This window comes from Rana temporaria, chromosome 8 (assembly GCF_905171775.1).
Source record: "Rana temporaria chromosome 8, aRanTem1.1, whole genome shotgun sequence".
Classification (NCBI taxonomy): Eukaryota; Metazoa; Chordata; class Amphibia; order Anura; family Ranidae; genus Rana; species Rana temporaria.
Genome location: NC_053496.1, coordinates 54128139 through 54149442, shown reverse-complemented (window position 1 = coordinate 54149442; position 21304 = coordinate 54128139). Strand labels below are relative to the sequence as shown.

The following is a 21304-nucleotide window of genomic DNA, read 5'->3' as shown; positions in this document are numbered from 1 at the left end:
GTATGGAAGACAGCTTGAACAGAATTCTGACAAAAAATGCCATCGTATTTTAGGAAATTCCGATCGTGTGTACAGGGCGTAAGTGTAGCAATATGGTTACATTTAATGAAGGTACAACATTTAGAAACTCACATGGTTAATGAATAAAAGAGGCACATCTAAGTATGCAGGCATCCAGGGTAAAGCTGTCCATATAGACCATGCTCTTCACCGCCATTGATGTTGTCCCTTCCCAGAGCGGTTCAAGCCTCAATTTCGGATCGCTCTACTGGAGGATAGTCTTCCCGGTCATGATTACAGACTGATAGCGTGAGAGCCGGCGGTGGTAGGATGGTCTATGTGGATCGCTTTACCCCAGATGCCTGCATACTTAGATGTGCCCCTTTAATCATCAACCATGTAAATTGCTAAATGTTGTACCTTCATTAAATGTAACCTTATTGCTACACTTAGAGGCGCCTCTCTTCTCTTTTATAATCTGTAGCTCCTGCTGGATTTTGCTTCTAATCCCCTTGTGGAGGCTTCTATTTGTGGATAGACATTTTATGGTTACACAACTTATCACATTGCTATAATCTTTTTCTATGGACTATAAATTCTTTATATAAATTGAAGGACTTATGAATAAATGGTTGTGGAACAAATCATTTGAGCTTCCGATATTTCTTATGGGGAAATTTGCTTTGATATACAAGTGCTTTGGATTACAAACATGCTTCCAGAACGAATTTTGCTGGCAAATCAAGGTTTTACTGTATTTACTATGACGCTCCCAGGGGGGTAGTTCTAGGTTTCTTTCAAATGTCCACAAGCTTAATCTTAAAGCCTAACCCAATTGATGATGTATTTTGCACACTTACATTGGGTCAGCTTTAGCTTAATGTAAGTATTCTTAGATAATACCAGATTGGCCCCTGTGGAAGCTGTAAATCACAAAAAGCCAGAGCTACTACACTGACGGTTGTGATCTTCTGGGTACCATTCTGCCCTTCTGCATAACAACCAGAGGAGGTCACCCACTTGGCATGTCCGCCATTCTGATAATGCCTTGCATTTTCCTCCATAACTGGATGGTGAGAGGATGATGTCATGATCTCCACTTTGTCCAATCAAAGAATGCTTTACATTCATTGAGAAAAATGCAAGGATTTCTCTTAATGACAGTCAAGTTTTTTAAACGACCCCCTGTGGGTACTACGCAGAAGAGTAACCTCTCAACATGGAAGATCACAGCCATCACTGTAGTAGCTCAAACTAATACATAAATTTGCATGTAAACAGTCAATGGCAACCACAAAAAAAACGCTAGTCGGGACAGTCTTGTGCGGATAGATGACCAGACAATATCACCATACACAAGACTATTCCAGCTAGCTCTTTTTTGTGGTTGCCATTGACTGTTTGCATTTGTACTTTGTACCTCCTGGTGTGTTCATCCACACAGCTGCTTATTGGGCACAAGTAGGACTTTCATATTGTTCCCAATGCTACAAATGTCCCAGTTTCCTGGCTCCAGACTTTTTTTGTTGTTTACAATAATTCACAGCTTCCACAAAGACCAATCATGTATCACACATGCATACTTACAATGGATCAAGCTGACCCAATGAAAGTATGCAAAATAGGCCATCGTTGGAGTTCAGCTTTAACTGCTTTCCTGAAAAAAAATAATGTTTATACACATGAACACATGCTATTGGTCCAGTGGGGCCAAACCAATCACAAACAAACCACGTGGCTGTATAAGACAGTGATTGGATCAAAGGTTATCATTTTTGAGTCATTTAAGAACACTGCAATATTACCACTGTAATTGTACAGTTCTACACAATGTTTTTTTTTGGGCAAACAGTAAGGCCCCTTTCACACAGTCAGTCCAAACCGATGAAAACGGCCTGAAGTCCAGTATCATCGGTCCAAACCGACCGTGTGTACGGCCCATCGGTCTTTTGTCCTTCGGACCAAAATTTTAAAACATGCTTTAAAATCGAACCGATGGACTGCTGACCGATCGGTCCAAACCGATGGTTAGTACAGAAAAGCATCAGTTCAAAACCCGCGCATGCTCAGAATCAAGTCGACGCATGCTTGGAAGCATTGAACTTCGTTTTTTTCAGCACCTCGTGTGTTTTACGTCACCGCGTTCTGACCCGATCGGATTTTGAACTGATGGTGTGTACCATCAGGCCACTTCAGCGGTGAACCGATGAAAACGGTCCGTCGGATCATTCTCATCGGATGGACCGACCGTGTGTACAAGGCCTAAGGCCCCTTTCACACGGTCGGACCATTCAGGTCCGCCTGTCAGTTTTGTCGGCGGACCTGAATGGCCGCTCCATGTCTACTGACATCCGACCCGATCAGCCAAAGTCAGACGTATGGTGATACGTCCCCATCCGTCCATGGCGGATCGGATCTGGTGACATGCTGTCCGTTTATATCAGATCTCTCCATAGGAGACACCGGCAGAAAGCAGAGAGGAACTTGTCATCCGCCGACTCAGCGGAGATCAGCGTAGCGACGGAGTCCACGTGGTGTGAAAGAAGCCTAAAGCCGCGTACACGCGACCATTTTTTATGTCTTAGAAAAAACAACGTTTTTTTTCGATGTGATTCTAGTCAAGCCTGCCTTGCATACACACGATCGTGAAAATAAAATGCTTGCGCAAAGCGCGGTGACGTACAACGGCACTATAAAGGGAAAGTTCCATTCGGATGGCGCCACCCTTTGGGCTGCTTTTGCTGATTTTGTGTTAGTAAAAGTTTGGTGAGAGATTCACGCTTTTTAGTCTTCGTGCTTTTCAGTCTGTTACAGCGTGACGAATGTGCTATCTCCATTACAAATGTTAGTTTTACCAGAACGAGTACTCCCGTCTCATAACTTGCTTCTGAGCATGCGTGTTTTTTTCACGTCGTTAAAGCCTACACACGTTGAGAAAAATGCTCTGGAGCCTACTACACAATCGTTTTTAATGACCATTTTAAAAAATTGCATTTTTCACGTCATGAAAAACGGTCGTGTGTACGCAGCATTAGACTTTATAGTCAGAATCTTCTATATGTGTGGGTTAACATTCAATGACACGTTTCTGCATGTATGACTTTAGAGTGAACAATAGACATACATTTCCTTTAGGGTCAGAAATTGATATACTGTATACAGTTCAGTGCGCCTTGTAAAACTGGTGTAAAAAAATAAATAAAAAATCAATGTTAGATAAAATAAATAAATAATTCGAAAATTGGATCATAAAAAAAAAAAAAAGATTGCTGTGACTGCTATTACCAAATGTTTTTGGTCTTGTTGAACATTTCAAAACTATGGCCTTTAATATGGTTTTGCCCTCCTCCTTTGTGGCTATAACAGCTTTCATTTTTCTAGGAAGACTTTAACCACTTAACCCCCGGACCATATTGCTGGTCAAAGACCAGAGTACTTTTTGCGATTCGGCACTGCGACGCTTTAACTGACAATAGCACGGTTGTGGGACGTGGCTCCCAAACAAAATTGGCTTTCTTTTTCTTCCCACAAATAGAGCTTTATTTTGGTGGTATTTGATCACCTCTGTGGTTTTTAGTTTTTGCGCTATAAACAAAAATAGAGCGACAATTTTGAAAAAAATGAATATTTTTAACTTTTTGCTGTAATAAATATCCCCCAAAAATATATAAAAAACTATTTTTTTCCTCAGTTTAGGCCGATACGTATTCTTCTACATATTTTTCGTTAAAAAAAAAATCGCAATAAGCGTTTATTGATTGGTTTGCGCAAAAGTTATAGCGTTTACAAAAAAGGGGGTATTTTTATGGCATTTTTATTGATATTTTTTTTTTACTAGTAATGGCGGAGATCAGCGATTTTTTTCTGTACTGCGACATTATGGCGGACACTTCGGACACTTTTGACACATTTTTGGGACCATTGCCATTTTTATAGCGATCAGTGCTATAAAAATGCATTGGATTACTATAAAAATGTCACTGGCAGTGAAGGGGAAAAATAAATTCTAAACATAGCAACAAATGATGACAGAGATGATAATTTTTCCTATTGGAAAAAATAAAAAACGACGAAGTACAAAAATGTCGGACGACGCTGTATGCAAACGCGCACAAACGCCGGAAAAAATGCAGGAGAAAATGCCATAAAAACGCTGCAAAACGCTACGCTCAGGTGTGAATGCAGCCTAATTCCTTCTTTACATCATTACAAAGCATGTAAACCACATTCAGACACGGAGCTTTTCCTGTGTTTGTCCTATGAGGATTAGTCATCCACATTTTAAAGCAGAAAACATACTTTCCTTACTTTCATACTCTCAGCCATATGAATATGCCATTTCTATGCCCCTCCAGTTTATTTTTATTTTATATTTTTATTTATCAAAGACTTGATGTATATTAATTAATAAATAATATAAATTAATTCAGAGAAATCTGTTGTAAAATTAGGCTTGTTGTCTAAAGCAACCAATCAGTTAAATTTCTATAAATAAAAATAAAGAGGAGAAAATAATTGACCGGTGTGTGATGTAGCAATGCTGTAATTACACTACAGATGTGGCCAAAAGTTTTGAGAATGACACAAAATATTCATTTTTAAGTCTGCTGCTTCAATTTTTTTTGATATTTTTGTCAGATGTTACTATGGTATACTGAAGTATAATTACAAGAATTTCATACGTGTCAAAGGCTTTTTTTGACAATTACATTAAAGGGGTTGTATAGGTTTGTTTTTTATTTTCTAAATAAGCTAGTGCATTGTTGGTTCACTTACATTTTCCTTCAATTTCCCTCCTAAATGTTTTTTTTCTTTGTTTTCTTTGTCTGAATTACTTACTTCCTGTTCCTCCTCAGTAAGGTGTTCAGTAAGCTGTTCTAAATTACTTTCCACCGCTCAGATGATGGTGGAAAGCTTACTGAGGAGAAACAGGAAGTGAGAAATTCAAACAAAGAAAAAAAACATTTAGAAGGGAAATTGAAGGAAAAGGTAAGTGAACCAACAATGCACTAGCTTAAAGGAAAATAAAAGGCGAACCTTTACAACCCCTTTAAGTTTATGCAAAGAGTCAATATTTGCAGTGTTGACCCTTCTTTTTCAAGACCTCTGCTATTCTCCCTGGTATTCTGACAATCAGCTTCCTGGCCATATCATGACTGATGGAAGCCTATTCTTGCGTAATCAATGCTTGGAGTTTGTCAGAACTTGTGGGGTTTGTGACCATGCAAAAGTCCGCCGTGAGTCCGTCGGAAAGAAAGAGAACAGGTTCTCTATCTTAGGTCCGTCGGACTTCCGACAAAAAAAAGAAAAACCCTTTTATGTAACCTGTTGTCATTACGAGACTATTCATTGCTTATGTTTTTAACTTGTACTGCCAAAATGTCATAATGTAATGTGATCTCTACGGCCTTGTACACACGACCGAACATGTCCGCTGAAACTGGTCTGTTGGACCAGTTTCCGCGGACATGTTCGGTCGTGTGTAGGGCCGACCGGACAGTTTCCCGGCCTAGCGGACAGGTTTCCAGCGGACAAAAGTTTCTTAGCATGCTAAGAAACTTGTCCGCTGGAAGCCTGTCCGTCGGACATGTCCGATGGTCAGTACGACTCATCGGACATGTCCGCTGGCCCGAAATCCCACGCATGCGTCAAAGTGATTCGACGCATGCGTGGAAGCATTGAACTTCCTGGTGCACGCACGTCGCGGCGTCATCGTCGCCGCCACGTCACCGCGTATTCTGTCCGCGGGGAATTTGGTCTGATGGTGTGTACACACATCAGACCAAATGATCCCAACGGACATGTCCGATGAAAACGGTCCGCGGACCGTTTTCATCAGACATGTTGGGTGGTGTGTACGAGGCCTAACATTAACTGACGTTGTGTCAATTGTATCATCTATACAAGTCTCCTGTTCTGTTACTAAATATAATAACAACCCACACACAGGGAGAGGTCATTGTGATGAAATATTGCCCAATTTCTCTTTTTGCAAACATCCTCATTATTATAACATTTACTCTCAGTGAAGTCGGAATAGATACAGGAGTACTGGCCTGGAAAATAAATTAATAACAGTCATTATTGCTGCAGCTGGCATTCAGGAATGTATAAACGTGGATAAGTACAATCACCATTTGTACCAATTTGATGCCCACAAACAGCACAGTCTGATTCTACGCTATCCTTTTGATTTACCTACAAATATGTACAGTAGCTTGACTGCCCACAAGACCAGCCTTTTCAAACCAGGGTGCCCAAGCACCATGTGGTGCCTTCAGGTTTCTTCGGAGGTGCCTTGCAAAAATTCCTAAACATTTTAGACAAACCAAGGGGTAGATCAAGCCTAACTTTGAGGCCCCGTACACACGACCGAGTTTCTCGGCAGAATTCAGCCAGAAACTCGATCGGAGCTGTATTCTGCCGAGAAACCCGGCCGTGTGTACACTTCCGGCCGAGGAAACCGACGAGGATCTCGTCGGGCCAAATGGAGAACATGTTCTCTATTTCCTCGTTAGTCGACAGGGAAACTTGGCTCGCCGAGATCCTTGGCGGCTTCACAATGAACTTGACGAGCAAAACGATGTGTTTTGCCCGTCGAGTTCCTCGGACGTGTGTACGGGGCCTTAGTTACAGAAAGCCACAGGTTTTCATTGTGCACCATTACAACCTTCTATTCGCTGGCCTCCTAACAACCAATGACATTGTACGTTAATAAGGAGGACATCAGGCGCCTGCATAGCATCCTTGTTTGCCCCTCCCCTGCCCCTCTCTTTCAGCACCGGGGTTACATTAGCAGAGCGAGGAAGAGAAACATTGGAATACTAGTCAGTACCTGTGTGCAAAGGTATGTTTTTGCTTTGGAAGAATAAATCCCCTTTAACGGTGGAAGTCCAAGGTGTGCTGCGATATGTAAAACTATTAAGCCTTGTACACACGAGCGGGATTCCCGGCGGTGTAAAGTCTGCTGGGAATCCCAACGGTAAACCCGAGAACCTGTTTGGTAAGTTTCCCCGTGTACACACGGCCGGGTTTCCCGTTGGGAAAACTGCGGGGTGCCGTTTGAAGAGTGAGGGCGACTGAAGTCGCGGGCCACAATGAGCGGATATGCATATGCAGAGTGGGCACGGACACAGCCCACCCTACTCTATGGGCCCTCCAATTCAATCCGCCCAGACAGAAGGGGACAGATGCCCTTCCGTTTGTTTTTTTTTTAGCAGATCGGATTGGAGGTAAGCAGGGGTAAATGCACATAGGAGGTGAATGGAGGGTCTGATTGGGTCAAACTGATCGTGTGAAAGGGGCCCAAGGATGCTTTCACATTGATGCGCCACGTGCACCTGTGGCTTTCCTGCAGGTTAGCTGCACTTTCCCATAGACTTCTATTATAGCCTGCAGATGTGGTGCACTTTCTGAAAGCGTACCAAACCCGCAGGTAATAACAGAAGTCTATGGCTCAGTGCAGGGAACCCCCAGGTGCACTGCGCTGCACCTGCGGATCAGTTTGAAATCAGCCCAGTAACCCTTGCAGAACAGATATACCCACACTGATTTCAGTAATAATCTTACCTTTAATAACAGTCTTCGATTCAGGTATTGCCGGCTCCTGCTGTCCAATAGAGAGTGTATTTGGTATCGATTGTGTCAGTACTCTGCGCTATACCAGAAGCATCAGCTTATGCAGCTTTGCTCTGCAGCGCTTGCTTCCTCTACTGCCAGCTTCATTCACAACACTGATGTTCTGGGATGGAGGGTCGGCAACCTGCAATCTGGGCTTGCCAAACCACCACCCTGTCACCATCACGGCCACATCAGAGGGCACTGCAGGGCCACACGTGTTTCCCCCGGGCCACTGGTTGGGCACCCCTGATGTAAGTGTAGCGCCTGGTTACTTTAAAGTACCGGTGCTATTTAAATTTAGTAGTTAAACTCTGATCTGGTTAAAATGTTCAAATTGGGTCTCTGTCTCAGCTTGCCTGTACTGTGAGCTCATTCTGTTGTGCTGGGGTGTTCTTCCCACCCCAGTGCAGTAGGTGGCAGCAGTGGAGTCAAGGTTTGGATCATAGGTGTGCGCACAGGGTGTGCCAGGTGTGCCTGGGCACACCCTAATCACCCTGTGTGATGCAGATTCCCCCATCTAGCCCTTGATATTTCACCATGCCCCCTTAAAATTGTAAAAAAATTATAAAAAATAAAAAATACTGACACTGTCCACTGCCCTACTGAGCAATCTCTGCCCTACTGACACCATCTATTGCTCTACCGACGCTGTCAGTATAAATGCACATGCACACATATGCATGTGTTTGAGTTTTGGGGTGCACACCCTAATCCAATAGGCTGTGCACACCTATGGTTTGGATGCTCTTCCCCAGCAGCCAATCAGGAGGGTTGAGCCTCGCTGTGCATGCTGGGGGAGGGTATTTATGGGGCAGACGCCATTAGTTCTGGGTCTTCTTCTTCGAGTGCGACATCCACCTTTAGGGTGTCTGCACCATGGCGCCCCGGCGTTATGGCCTACCTGGCCGGGGCGTGCGTGCCACGTGGAGTTCCTGTTTCCGGGACCATAGGGGTCCGGAACATTTGAGTCATGGCAGGGAGCCCAGTGGTCGACTGGGTTCCCAATCCTGAGGATCCCAAGCGGTATAGCTGTTCGGTGGGGAGTCAATCTGAGGAGAGCCAATGAGAGGCTGGAAATCCAATAGAGTCTCGACAATCCACCGGGGATCGAGGTATCTGGACACTGGGAGGCTGGTCACCTGTCAGTCAGTACCTGAAAGAATTTAGAAGGAGATCCACGTGTAATTTCACTAAGGAGGTTCATCTCCGTAACTACAATCAGGAGGGCCTGTGGCAGAGGTTTCTCACTGAATCCATTCTAGGAGGGTCTGTGGCAGAGACTTCTTCTCAAAGATTCGAGCGATACTCTGGCTGCCAGGTCAGTGAGAGGGGTCTGTCCAGGTACGCTATTCCAACTCAAGCAGGAGTGGCGCAAAAAGTGGTGCAAGAAGTGTTACACGTGGGAGCAGGACTGTTTCCCTATTGCTACGGCTGAATTTGCTATTCTTCTTCATCCTTCAACTCTACCTTCTTCACCACAAGTTTATTGTTTTTACCCGGCTGGGTAATAAAGAGCACAGCAAAGATACACCTGTTGCGAACATTCCTTTACTTCTGCTGTATGCACCATTCACCCCTAGGAATTTCGGGGAGCCACGAGGTAAATGTGCCACTAAAAAAAAACCTGCAGCTCCTCCAGGGGTAGTGCTACATAAGCATTGCTTGTTTTGCTGCCAAAATGTTATGTAACATGAACTAATGTTGTGTCAATCTAGTCATCTATACAAGTCTCCTGTTACTAAATATAATAACTACCCACACACCCAGAGGATACTGTGATGAAATCCTGCTCAATTCTCTTTTTGCATACATCCTCATTATTATAATATTTACTCTCAGTGAAGTTGGAACAGATACAGGAGTACTGGCCTGGATAATACATTGATAACAGTCATTATTGCTGCAGCTGGCATTCAGGAATTTGTAAACGTGGATAAGTGCAATCACCATTTGTGCCAATTTGATGCCCACACACAGCACAGCCTGATTTTATGCCATCCTTTTGATTTACCTATATGTAGCTTCACTGCCCACATGACTAAACTCAAATTTAATGGATTTAAAAAGTCTTTTGAACTACATTGTTGGTAAACGAAGGGTAAACTGTAATTTACTTTTATAAACGATTATTCTCTGTTTTCTCAGCACCTCTCCGCCCCTAAATGCTCATTTGGATTTTTACATTCCTGGCTCCTCCCAAGAGGGCTTCCCTGATTGGACTCCTGGATGGCTTCCTTCTCAGGGCCCTTTCACACGTATGGACCGTATGTCCGCATTTTCATCCGTTCGTTGCGGATGAAAACGGGACATAAATGGGTCCCTATGTGATTACGGGTGTCAGCGGATGACCATCCGCTGACACCCGTAATTTGTCCGCCTCCGCAAAGATCCGTTTTTTCGGACGAAAGAAAACCCTATTTTTCTTCCGTCTGCCGGATCGGATCGGATGAACACGGACATACGGTCCGTGTTCATCCGATTCCCCTTAGGGGAAGTGTGCGGGGACCGCCCTGTCAGCTGCCAGCTCAGCGGGGATTTTACGGAGGATCCCCGCTGAGCTGTACGGACACACGGAGGCGGATCATTACTGATCCGCCCCGTGTGAAAGGGCCCTTACTTGCATCCCTTCAGTTACATTGTTACAGCTGACAAATCATTTTAATACCGTCTGTGATATTTTTTTTTCATTTTCACTTAAGCCTCGTACACACAATCGGATATCTGATGGAATCTAATCCGATGGATTTTTTTGTCGGATATCCGATGAAGCTGACTTTCATCAGTCTTGCCTACGCACCATCAGTCAAAAATACGACCGTGACGTAAAATACTACGACGTGCTGAGAAAAATGAAGTTCAATGCTTCCGAGCATGCGTCGACTTGATTCTGGGCGATCGCGTGTACAGGGCTTAACAGTTAAATTTTAAGGACAAAGTCTCAGGGAACTAGTTTCTTCCGCTAAGGTCTAGCAATACTGCTTGGACCCTACAAGAAGAAGTCAGTTCCTCAAAAGCTTGTCCTGAAAATGTAACTGTTAAGGCCCTTACACACGGTCAGACTTTCGGCCAACAAACTTCAAAATCAACAAGTTTTCAAATTTGTCCGATCGTGTGTACGCTCCATCGGACCAACTTTTTCGGGTCTCATCGGACAAAAAGTTCCGTCTGCAAACGGACAAACTTTTCGGCAACAAAAGTCCGATGATGCCTAGTCCGACCGTGTGTACAGTAAAGCCCTGTACACACGGTAGGACTTTTGGCCAACCAACTTCAAAATCTGCAACTTTTCAAATTTGTCCGACCGTGTGTACGCTCCATCAGACCAACTTTTTCTGGTTTCATCCAACAAAAAGTTGGGTCTGCGAACGGACCAACTTTTCGGCAACAAAAGTTTGATGGTGCTTTGTGTGACCGTGTGTACAGCAATCCAACCAACTTTTGGACAAAGTGCAAATACGAATGCTCAAAACCAATGTTAACCGTAAACCAACAATAACCGTGTGTATGAGCCTTTAGCCATCGGACTTTTGTACAAAGTGCAAATACGCATGCTCAGAACCAATGTTAAAATCAACCAACAATAGCAGAAGGTAACCAAAGGGTGGCGGTAAAGAGCAGAAAAGAGCAGAAAAAACACGTGATGTTGGGAAAGTTTTAGAAAAGTTTGCAGAAAAGTCTGTGTATGCTATGGGTGTGACCGGACAACTCACTTCGGGCAAAAATCCAAGGGAAAGTTTGACGGATGTCCGACCGTGTGTACGAGGCTTTAAGCTTCGTACACATGATCGGACAAATCCGTGGATTTTTGTCCGAAGGGCGTTGTCCGTGAACTTGTTCTGCATACAGACGGCAGAACATTTTCAGCCAACAATCACCAAACTTCGTGGTTTTTCAGCTCTTTACCACCAACCTTTGGGCAACTTCTGCTATTGTCTGATGTTTACCATTGGTTCGGAGCGTGGGTGTTTGTACTTTGGATTTTAGTTTGACGGATTTGTGTACACACGATTGGATAATCCGATGGAACACATGTGTTGTCAAACAATTTGAGAGCATGCACAGTCAACATTTGTTGTTGGAAATTCCGACAACAATCGTCCAAAGGAGCATCCAAACGATCGGATTATCCAACAAAACACGTCCGTCGGACAATTGTTGTCAGAATATCCGATCGTGTGTACGGACCTTTAGTGAAAATAGAAAAAAGCTCAGCTGAGTTGCTGAAAGTGTGCCAATACAGCTACTCTCACCTGAATATGATATATCATAAGATAAGTGAGAGCTTGACTTAAAAAAAAAATCTCTGTCCAGTGATGACCCTTCTCACCTCTTAATCCATGGTTAGCACTCGTATACCAGGGGTGGTGGCACTCTACTTGTCAGGATAGGAGGGAAATCTAAAACGCATTTTAAATGTGATGTTAACTTTCCTACAATAACATATAAACACTGTTTTATTATAGAGCAATAGCAAAAACACATAAGTACAATAAAGCAATTAAAGTTATTGCCTAAAACCCAACCCCAGGCTAATTTTTTTAAATGGCCTCCTGGATCAACTCTGGCTGCAATGCTCATCTTGAAGTACCTCTTCTCAGCTTGAAGATATCTTCATTTTTTCAGCTTGAATGATACCAAAGCGCCAGATGAGGAAAGGCTGTGAGTGCAGGACATCATGACCCCACTCCCCAAGCATGGCACCCTACAATCACAGTGTATTGAAGCAGAGAGTGCTGCTGTTTTCAACATGCCATGCCAGCACCACTCTCTGCATTGTCCAAGACTGTCCAATGTCAGAAAAAGACAAAAGAGGAAGGGGACCTAGTGGGGTTGATTTACTAAAACGAAAGAGTGCAAAATCTGGTGCAGCTGTGCATATTAGCCAATCAACTTCTAGTTTCAGCTTTGTCAAAAAAGTTGGATGCCGATTGGTATCTACAGTATGTGGAGCTGCACCAGATTCTGGACTCTCTGATTTTTGTAAGACCCCTTTCACACTAGGGCCACCTGTGTGTTTGCGGTAAAGCGCTGCTCGTTTTAGTGGCGCTTTACCGCTGTTTAATCGGTGCATTTCAGCCGCTAGTGGGCACTTTGGCACTTCCGAAGCACTTTTCATTCATTGCAATGGGCAGGGCCATTTTGTGAGCGCCGTATACAGTGCTCACAAACCGCCCCAAAGATGCTGCGTGCAGGACTTTTTCTAATGTCCCACAAGCGCACCCCCCGGGTGTGAAAGCACACATTGCAATGAATGGGAGGCAGTTTTTAGGTGCTTTACAGGCGCTATTTCTAGCACTAAAATACCTGAAAACTGCCTCAGTGTGAAAGGCGTCTATATAAACTCCAGTGTGTCATGTGACCAGCCAAAAGGATAAATAAAGTATGGCGTGGGTGTCAAGGGGGTGGAAGTCTTCTGGGGTAGTTGAGCTTTAAGCCTTTTGGGTGTGTGGTGGCTAGTAGTGGATAAAAGTCCCTTGTCCTGCTGGCTGACTTTTATACTTTATCTTCCCTAGTATAGCTATGTACTGTATTTTTCATGTCCCAGGTTTACTGTATTCTATGTTCTGGATCTTCACGGAAACTGTATTCAAAGTATATCTAAACTCAGTCATTAAAACAAGTGGTGGCTGGTGCTCAAGATTGTTGGGGGGCGCAAACAAACGAAAAAAAAAAAACACGTCAATTGTAGCCTTACTGTGCCCATCAATTGCCGCCACTGTGCCATAAAATTGTTGTCACTGTGCCATGCCATCAAACGCAGCCACTGTGCCATGCCATCAAATGCAGCCACTGTGCCCATCAATTGTCGCCACTGTGCCATGCCATCAAACGCAGCCACTGTGCCATCAATTGTTGCCACTGTGCCCATCAATTGTCGCCACTGTGCCATGCCATCAATTGTCGCCACTGTGCCATGCCATTGTCGCCACTGTGCCCATCAATTGTCACCACTGTGCCATGCCAAACGTAGCCATTGTCGCCACTGTGCCATGCCATTGTCACCACTGTGCCAATCAATTGTCTCCACTGTTCCATGCCAAACTCGGCCACTGCGCCATGCCATTGGCGCCACTGTGCCCATCAATTGTTGCCACTGTGCCATGCCATTGTCGACACTATGCCCATCAATTGTCGCCACTGTGCCATGCCAAACACAGCCACTGTGCCATGCCATTGTCGCCACTGTGCCCATCAATTGTCGCCAGCTTGCCCCTCCCCCCACCGCCTGGCACTTACCTTTCTCGGTCAGCCATCCTCAAATCGATCCCTCAAAGTAGTCCGGCCCTCGATGTCGCTTCAGCCAATCAGGTTACCGGTAACCAGAACCGGTGAACCTGATTGGCTGAGACGCCTGTCAGTGTTAACCAGGAAACGCACACCCCGTACGTCCCCTGGTTAACTATTTGGAAGCCGATTACAGCCCTCAGGCTGTAATTGGAAAGCCTATCAGAGCTATCAGAGATTCACTTTTATCTATGAGGGATCCCAGTTAACATGTAAGACAGATCCTTTTTTAGGATAAGGGATAGATGTATAGATGAAGAGATTTCCCGGACATTTTGTTTACAAACAGAACAATGCAGCAGAAAGTCATTTGCCGGTGCTATAAACTTACTTTTTCTTTGTAAATGTCAGTTTTCTGTAGTATGTTGTGTATATCGCTCAGATGCACTACTTCACAGGCAGGGTCAGGGCATCCTCCCTGGATGTTATTTAATAAAGTTTAGCATTGTTTAAGCTTTACTTTAAGCAGGACTTTTTTTCAGGGGGAACTTGGTGGAACTCAGTTTCACTACCTCTGGCTCAGACCCTTGGGAGGGAGGGGGGGGGGTCTGCTCAACACAATCACTTGTAAACACAGAAGTCCAGTTTCTGCATTTACATGTGACAGCTCTGCACTCTGTGTGTAACCCCCTGAACTCTGCACGCTATATGTAATGCAATCCTGGTATTTAATGCCCCATTAAGACCCTCCTACTGTTAGTGAAATCTGACTCACCACACCTAGTATTTGATGTGATTTGGAGGATGTGTGTGGGTGGAGGGATTTTGGGGGGGTCGTGGTTGTGGTCCAGCACCTATTTTTTGAGAAAAAAAGCCCTGACTTTAAGCATTACTAAAATTGCTGCTCCCCACCAAATGGAATTAAAAAAAAAAAAAATTTCTTTGGTATATGCTAACCATGGCAGTGCCCAGTACCCTTTGTCATTTGCCTATTACCCTAGAAAATGGACATTACCTTTTTTTAACATTTGGCTCCCATTGTCTTTATTGGGGTTTCAAATTTGGCACCCAAGCCTTAGTAATGTTTGCCAAGAATGCTCTGAACCAAACCCAGATATGTTTGGCTCATCTCTAGTATAAGCCTTTCCACGATGCTTGTAGTTAGTTAAAAGGATTCAAGCAAACTCTTAAACCCCGTACACACAGGCCGAATGTCGGGAGACATCGGCCAGTTAAAAAAAAAACGGTATGTATACCAACGTGACCGACAGAAGCTGGCCATTTGGCTGGCTTCTGTCAGACGAGCATGCTGGAAAACCAGCAGCCGACTGACTCATGTTCAGTGCTCTCAGCCAATGGCGGAGAACCCCGATGGGAGTGTTCTGGCAGGACGACCGTCCCCCTGTCAGACAACAACAGCTTAGCGGAGGAGATCGCTAAATTAACTACGCATAGTTAGTACATCGGCTCTGATCGGAGTTGACAGGTTTTTTTTTCTTTCCTTAAACCAGCTGGGTTGAAAGAAAAAAAAACTCATAGTGTGTACCCGGTTTTAGTAAAGCGTGATATGACCAAGCAGATTATATGGCATGCAAAACTGAAAACATAAGACTTATGCCTCGTACACACGATCAGTCCTCCTCGTACACACGATCGGTCCTTCGGACCGTTGTCATCGGTTAACCGATGAAGCTGACTGATGGTCTGATGTGCCTACACACCATAGGTTAAATAACCGATCGTGTCAGAACGCGGTGACGTAAAACACAACGACGTGCTGAAAAAAACGAAGTTCAATGCTTCCAAGCATGCGTCGACTTGATTCTGAGCATGCACGGGTTTTTAACCGATGCTTTTGCATACTAACGATCGGTTTTGACCTATCGGTTAGGCGTCTATCGGTTCAATTTTAAAGCAAGTTCCTATTTTTTTGACCGAAGGATAACTAACCGATGGGGCCCACACACGATCGGTTTGGACCGATCGCTCTCTACATTGCAGATAGAGAAAGGAGCTGTGGGTGTCCTGACTCTCCTGTAGTCCAAGGGAGGGGGCGAGCACGACACTCCACACCAGGGAGAAAGCCTTGCATTACTGTGTGTAGTTACAGACAGAAGAACAGGAAGTGAGGATTTCTCAGAAGAAATAAAGACATTTAAAACCAAAATCGAAAGAATGAGGTAAGTGAAGGAGGACTGCACTAAGGTAAAGGAAGCTATTTAGGGGGAAAAATTGTACCTTTACAACCCCTTTAATGCAAATGCCATACTTGTAGTCCCTTTCTATCACCCATGAAGCTGGGCTGAAATATTCCAATTAGTTAATTCCAGGACATGGCAGACAATGGGCTTCACCCCTAGCATCACAGGAGCGAGTGTGCAGTGACTTCCTTCTCTTTTTCCCATTCCCAGCAGTGGGTGAGCTCAGTGTTGCTGGGATAGGGAAAGAGAGAGTGCACTGCGCATGCACAACTTTGGAATCAGGAAACATGCTCGCTCCTGCGATGTCGGGGCACACACCCAACATCTGTCCCCAACATCTGTCCTGCAAAAAAAAACAATGTACCACAGGGTGTATTTCAGCTAGACTTGATATAAAAAAAAGGTCTACGGGTATTGCATGTGTTTAAAACAGGGGTCAAGTCCTGGGGAAAAAAGTGTGGGAACTCCCACCCAAGATCCACTCCCCCACCAAAAAAAAAAAAATGATACGCTTGAATGCATAATTACTAAACCGCGGGCCAGATTCACAGAAGAGATACGATGGAGTATCTCAGATACACCATCATATCTCTGATTTTTACTGGTCCTATCTATGCACCTGATTCATAGAATCAGATACGCATAGATAGGGCTGAGATCCGACAGTGTCACACTGTGTTACACTGTCGGATCTTTTTTTGGATTTAAAAATGGCGCCGGGGGCGTTCCCGCTGATTTACACTGAATAATATGTAAATCAGCGAGATACGCGAAATTCACGAACGTACGCGAAGCCGACGCTGTGTTCTTACGTCGTTTCCGTAGCGCGGTACCCGTCGTATACTTATCCCTACTAAAAGAAGGGGTAAGTATTGTTAAGTATGGCCGTCGTTCCCGCGTCGAATTTGAAATTTCCTACGTCGTTTGCGTACGCCGATTCACGAACACGCGCGTCGCAAGTCCCGCTCACGTCGCAACCACTGACGTCCTATTGACGTCAGTGGGAGCAATGCACGCCGGGAAATTCCCCGGACGGCGCATGCGTATTTAAATCGGCGCGGGAGCGCGCCTGATTTAAATAGTACACTCCCCCAGCCGCGGAATTAGAATTCTGCCGGGGGAGTTAGGATCCGCCGTCGCAAGTTTGGAGGTAAGTGTGTTGTGAATTTGACACTTTCCTCACAAACTTGCGAGGGCGGATCTTAAAACACATAGGTTACACGGATCTAAAGAACCGCTAACCTTTGTGAATCTGGCCCCGCATGTTTTTCTTTAAGCAAGTTCGTTCTAAATCCCGCGATAACTCGCGGCAGACCTCCGCAATGTCTCCTGGGAACAATGACAAAAGCTCCCAGGAGACATTGCGGAATCGAGGAAGTGACGGAATACCTGCACACTACCCTACGAATCCATATACAGGAAGCGGCCGGTAACAAAGGATTACTAAGTTTCGCCTGCCCCTGACAGTGACTCGAGCTGGGCATCGCCACTTAGTGAAGGATTGGCTCGGGCGGCTCGGGGCTGCTCTAGTCCTGCAAAGGGAACTGTGTTCCTGCTGAGAAAAAAGTGCAGGAACTCCATTCCCACGCGTTCCCGCAGGACTTGAGCCCTGGTTTAAAACAATATTTTTACAAATGGCACAGTGCATTTTAAACTACTGGGGTCCAGTGCCCATTGCATGGGCCAAGTTATGTATAAAGTAAATGTGATCTTTAATTGATTTTCCTGATATTGATTTTATCTTAGAATGCGTGATTATACCCTTATGTAAAAATACAATATACTGTACATTAAGCCATTGAGGGAGAATCTTTAAAGTCCATTAAATGCAATTAAAGTGTTATTAAAGTGGTTCTTCACCCTGTATTAAAAAAAATCAAAAGTTAGCAGCTACAAATACTGTAGCTGTGGACTTTTGATAAAGGGAAACTCCCCTGTCCAGGGGTCCAGCATTGTGCTCACCTGAACCGGTTCTTCGCTAGTCTTTGGGTCTCTGGGGCGGCACGTATACTGTGGGAAGCAGGCTGTGATTTCTTGCGGCTTTACAGCCTGCCCACTGTGCATGTGTGCTTTGTGATCCTGCAGTCTTCTGGGGCCTGCAATGTGCCCAGGAAGGCCCCTTTACCAAATTGTTTGCATTGCATCCTAATTGTTAAAGCGGTCCTCCACCCTAAAGTGGAGTCCCGCTGATCGGAACCCTCCCCCCCTCCGGTGTCACTTTTGACACCTTTCAGGGGGGAGGGGGGTGCAGACACCTGTCTAAAGACAGGTATTTGCACCCACTTCCGGCCACACGATACGGGCGAAAGACGGGCATTCCGTCACATCCCGTCTGTCGCCCGTTGTGTGCTGGGAACACTCGGCTCCCAGCACACAGCGTGTGAGCCAATCGGCGGGCGCAGCGCGACTCGCGCATGCGCCGTAGGGAACCGGGCAGTGAAGCCGCAGCGCTTCACTTCCTGGTTCCCTCAGCGTGGATGGCGGGGGGAGCAGCAGAGTGACGAGCGATCGCTCGTGCTCTGCTGCGATCGGCGCTGGACTCCAGGACAGGTAAGTGTCCTATTATTAAAAGTCAGCAGCTGCAGTATTTGTAGCTGCTGACTTTTAATATTTTGTTCCCATGGCACATCCGCTTTAAGCACAGCTCACTGAAAATGATGCACTTTATAGCCTGTCAGTTTTGAGAAAATTACCTAATTTCCTGGAAAGACCAATAACACGGCATTGCCACAGCTGAAATTCCAGCAGCGTTGTCACCCTCTTCCTTTAGTGACTCCTTTAGGACTACAACGGTGCATTTTATGTTGGTGTTTCCTGCGATAAACAGGCTTTTGTACCCCTTGGCAGTAAAGCTTTAGTGGCATGTTGGGAAATGTAATCTGAGAGAAAGTAAATTGGCATACATAGGCAAACGCTACCACTGCACTGGGGATGACTGCATCCAGAGCGGCCAAATGACCACTAAAACAGAATAAAATTGAGGTATTTGTATGGCAATTTTTTTGTTTTCACGTTAATATTAGTATTGTCACGCTCTAATCTGATATAACTTCGCTCATGGATTTTTTTTTAGGGGGAACGTGGAGAAACACAGTTCCGGCACCTCCAGCACTGAATGTATGTAATTTAAAGGAAATCTGGGGTGTGCTAGAGGGTCTATTGATGGTGGCCACTTGGGGGGGTCTATTGTTGCTGGTGGAGATCTATTTTTTGCGTGGGGGTCTATTGTTGCTGAGGAGGTCTATTGTTGCTGGTGGAGGTTCTATTGTTGCTGGGAGAGGTCTTATATTCCCAGGAGGTCACTTGTTGCTGGGAGGGATCTACTGTTAAGAGAGAGGTCTATTGTTGCTGGCTTTCTGGAGGGTCTATTAACGCTGGCTGCTGGGGGATCTGTTGTTGCTGGTGGATCTCTTGTTGCTGGGGTGGATCTATTGTTTCTGGGGGGGGGCTATTGTTGCTGGCTGCAGGGAATCTATTTGCTGCTTTCTTGTTATAATTAACACATACCATACAAATTACTTAGCACCACAGAATGATACATTTTGTTCTGTTTTCTCTAAAAGGGGCAGTACTCGGAGGTCGGTAGGAGGTGGAACCAAGGGATGGTGCTCGGAGGTGGGTAGGTGGTGGAGAAAAGGGGTGATTTAGAAGGGGGAAGTTCCTGCACCTACTCTCTGAGAAAAAAAGCCCTGCTAATAAGTCTTTCCATTCAGTGGCGTAGCGTGGGTTGTCAACGCCTGGGGCAGGGCAAGAAATTTGTGCCCCCTAACCCGTGGATTTTTTAGCACTCCATTCCACTAGTATAGTAGTACTGACCAACCTGATTCCTACACCGACCTACCTGATCACTATACTAACCTACCTGATTCCTACACCGACCACTAAACTGACCTACCTGATTCCTATACTGACCACTACACTGACCTACCTGATTCCTATACTGACCTGCCCTCCTCCTTCCCCCCAGTCTCCGCACGGTCACAATCCCTGGGATCATCATGGATGGTCTTCAGTGTACATTTACTCACTGCTGTGTCAGTGTCAGACCCCGTACACACGACCGAGTTTCTCGGCAGAATTCAGCCAGAAACTCGGTCGGAGCTGGATTCTGCCGAGAAACTCGGTCGTGTGTACACTTTTCAGCGAGGAAGCCGACGAGGAACTCGTCGGGCCGAAAAGAGAACATGTTCTCTATTTCCTCGTTGTTCAATGAGGAAAGTCGGCCCGCACACTGAACTCGACGAGGAACTCGATGTGTTTGGCACGTCGAGTTCCTCGGACGTGTGTACGGGGCCTCACCGCTGGAGCCTAAGCCGGGACTGTAGCGCAACTTATTTCTCATAGCGAAGCGGAAGAGCTCACAGTCTCCTAGACTGCGCAGGTAACCTGCCGCCTGCCGCCCCTCTAAGTTTGGCCCCCGGGGCAACCACCCCGCTAGCCCCCCAACGCTATGCCACTGCCTCTACGGACGCACTCATCAATGCCCATGACCAGGTGGGGACTGTAGTAATAAGCTGTCACTACACACTGCAACTTGAATGTTTGCATTGGAAGGGACGTGCTGAGCCTGCACCCACTCCACTGACACCGTAATGATGACCATGGGCAGTTTCCATGAAGTCCGGAGGCTCTCCATACAATGTCTTTTCTTGTGTGATAAGAAAAGACATTGGGGCAGATCCACAAAAGTATTACGCCTGCGTATCTCTTGATACGCCGCGTAATTTCAAATTTTGCGCGTCGTATCTTTGTTTTGTATCTTCAAAACAAGATACAACGGCATCTCGGCTAGATCCGACAGGCGTACGTCTTAGTACGCCGTCAAATCTAAGCTGCAATTTTTCAGCGGCCGCTGGGTGGCGTTTCCGTCGAGTATGCAAATTAGCTAGTTACGGCGATCCACGAACGTACGTCCGGCCGGCACATTTTTTTTATGTCGTTTGCGTTCGGCTTTTTCCGGCGTATAGTTAAAGCTACTGTTATGAGGCCTACTCAATGTAAAATATGGCCGTCGTTCCCGCCTCGCATTTTACATTTTTTACGTCGGTTGCGTAAGTCGTTCGCGAATAGGGATTTGCGTAGAATGACGTCACCGTCGTGAGCATTGGCTTGTTCCGGGTTAATTTCGAGTATGCGCACTGGGATACCCCCATGGACGGCGCATGCGCAGTTAAAAAAAACGTTGTTTACGTCGGGTCACGACATATTTACATAAAACACGCCCTCATCACAGAGATTTGAATGCCGCGCCATTACGC

The 21304-nt window shown here is 45.4% G+C and overlaps 1 protein-coding gene across 5 annotated transcripts in view; it reads left to right on the top strand.

Moving 5' to 3' along the window:
* BLNK (B cell linker) overlaps positions 1-21304 on the top strand; it is a 310096-nt gene that overhangs the window by 153412 nt on the left and 135380 nt on the right. The gene's annotated exons all lie outside the window — the stretch shown is intronic.